Source organism: Balaenoptera acutorostrata, chromosome 4 (genome assembly GCF_949987535.1).
Source record: "Balaenoptera acutorostrata chromosome 4, mBalAcu1.1, whole genome shotgun sequence".
NCBI lineage: Eukaryota > Metazoa > Chordata > Mammalia > Artiodactyla > Balaenopteridae > Balaenoptera > Balaenoptera acutorostrata.
In genome coordinates, this window is record NC_080067.1 from 30581362 (window position 1) to 30584002 (window position 2641).

Genomic DNA, 2641 nt, shown 5'->3' on the forward strand with positions numbered 1-2641 from the left:
AAACCTTTAATGAGTTTGGCCTCAAGGAGTTTTCCTCCAATCCATATGTTTCTGCTTCCCACTGAGTTAGCTCTTACCAAAACTATTTAAATTATTTATTTGAGTTCAAAGAAGCCTTTTGAAAGGTTTCTCTAAGGAAATCTTAATGTCTGACTTTTTAAAATAGAAAGTCTCATTTTTCTCAACACTTTTTCAGCATCTTCAAAATCTATAATCATTCTGAGATTCTTTATTTTTATGCTGCTCCCCCGTTTCTATTTCTAATGTCACTGGAGCAAATATGTCCTTAAATTAGTTAAAGGAACAAATTCTCTGTAACACCTATCTTCATTTCTAAATTTATAATGGTTTAGTGTCTCACAATTTAGCCACAACATTTATCTTAATAAATATATACCTATTAATCTTATAAATGATATTCTTCTTGAGTTACTATATGGAGAAGTTCTAAGTTTGCTTTAGAAATGGATTTTGAGTTTATGTATGTGAGAGTTGAGGAGAAACAAAAGAAGAAAGAAAGAAATCCAGATGATAACAGATACAGCTATTTTCTCTTCCGATCATGTTTAAACTCGCCATGTCACCAATAAATGCATTTTTTGTTTTTGCAAGAATGTTTAAATTTAGAGTTTTTTTCTTATTTTCAGCAAAATGAAGATATTTAAACCAATAAAATAAAGGATAAAACATTAATCATGTCAATATACACACCCTCCGTTAGTTCAACTATGGTAATTTTATTTATGTATTTAATTGTTTAAAGATTAGTCATATACCTGTTGTGTGGCAGTGGTGGGGGAGCATATGCTTTAATTTTTAGTGAATTCAAAAACTTCCCTCGTGTACTGGAGTGCTTTATGATTTAGGTGTATTTATTCAATACCTCTGATTAACTTAATGCTAAAAAAAGAAAATTAACCTCTGTCTTTTGCCCATTCTCATGGCTCAAGTACTTTATAGAATATTCTTCTCTATGGTATTTGATATTTTCAAGTAAAAGAAAATTTTATTTCTTTAGTTGGGTAAAATAGATTATATAAACTCTTTAATTCTCATATTTCCATATTCTAAAGCAACACTGTATGTAAAATATAGGCTATTAAATATATTAATAGATTTTTTTAACTTGAAGCACTTAAATTCTTCTCCTATCAATTATTCAAGGGTTGTTTTCATTGGCTTAAACTTTATGAAACTACTGATTAACTTAGCTTTTAATTGAACAGTATCTTTTTGAAAAAAAATATATTTTTATAATGAAAATATTTTTAAAGTGGTCAAAATTTGTGCAAATCAATGCCATTTTCACTGGCACGAAAATAACGTTCAGGAAAATGAATTGACATGTTTTTAAAAGAATGAAATATTATATGAAAAAGTATATGCTCAGTTAAATAAAGGGGACTATTTTTAGGTGTCTGCTGATTGGATCAAGAAGGAAATAACCAGACAGACTGTTCTCAGGCAAAGCTATTTTCAGGTAGAAAATCCTAGCAGGGTTGATGCAACAAATATGATACCCATGTGTTTTTGTTCTAACAGATAAATTAAACTGTCAAAGTTTAGCAAAGCCATGTTTTTTGTTTTTTGTTTCCAAAGAGATCTTTGTAATTTTTGCTCTGAAATAGTAATTTTATGAATAATAAAACATTTAATAATTAGTGAATATAACCATGTGCCAGATATTACTCTAAGCTCTTTTTATATAGCACCACATCTAATAATTAAAACAACCCTATGAGGGAGGTAATTCTATTTTTTGTGTTTTATTCAACATGTAGTTGACAACAATTTTAAGCTCTCAGTCTTTATTATAGCACTAAATAGAAACCAAATGCAGGAGTGATGTTGCTAAGTTTCAAAAAAGTAAACAAAACCATGAAACTCCTATTTCAACAGTGAAATCCTGTGGTCCTTCAGATTTTAAGAGAGACTGATATGCACTATAGGTAGATTTTATTTTTTTCCTCTGAGGCTATGGTCTTCTTAGTTGAGTTCTGACAATAATTGTAACTTCTCACAGAGGATGGTGTCTTGGTCCATTCTGGCTGTTGTAACAAACTACCACAGACCTGGTAGCTTATGAACAACAGAAATTTATTTTTCACAGTTCAGGAGACTGGAAGTCCAAGATCAAGGTGCCAGCATGGTTGCCTTCTGGTGCAGTCCCTCTTCCTGGTTCATAGCCAGTACCTTCTCACTATGTCCTCACAGGGTAGAGGGGCTACGGGTCTCTCTGGAGCATTTTCTATAAGGCAATAATCCCAATTATGAGGACTCCCACCCTCATGATTTACACACACACACCCAAAGGCCATACCATCACATTTGGGGGTTAAGATTTCAACATATGAATTTTGGGAAGACACAAATATTTAGACCATAGCAAATGAGGAGCCTTATTTTTCTTTCTATCTTAATACCCTTAATTTTAAAAAATTTTAAACTACATTCATGTTTATTATTAATAATTGAAAAAAGTGAAATTGTTAAAAAGAGAAATTAAAAATTACCATGTTAAAGAGGTACATTTCTCTTTATCTAAAATTTTAATTTTTTTATACACACTTATTTAGTACAGTGCCTAGAATATTGTGGTGGTTCTAGGATTGTAAGAAAGATACATAGATAGGTAGATAGA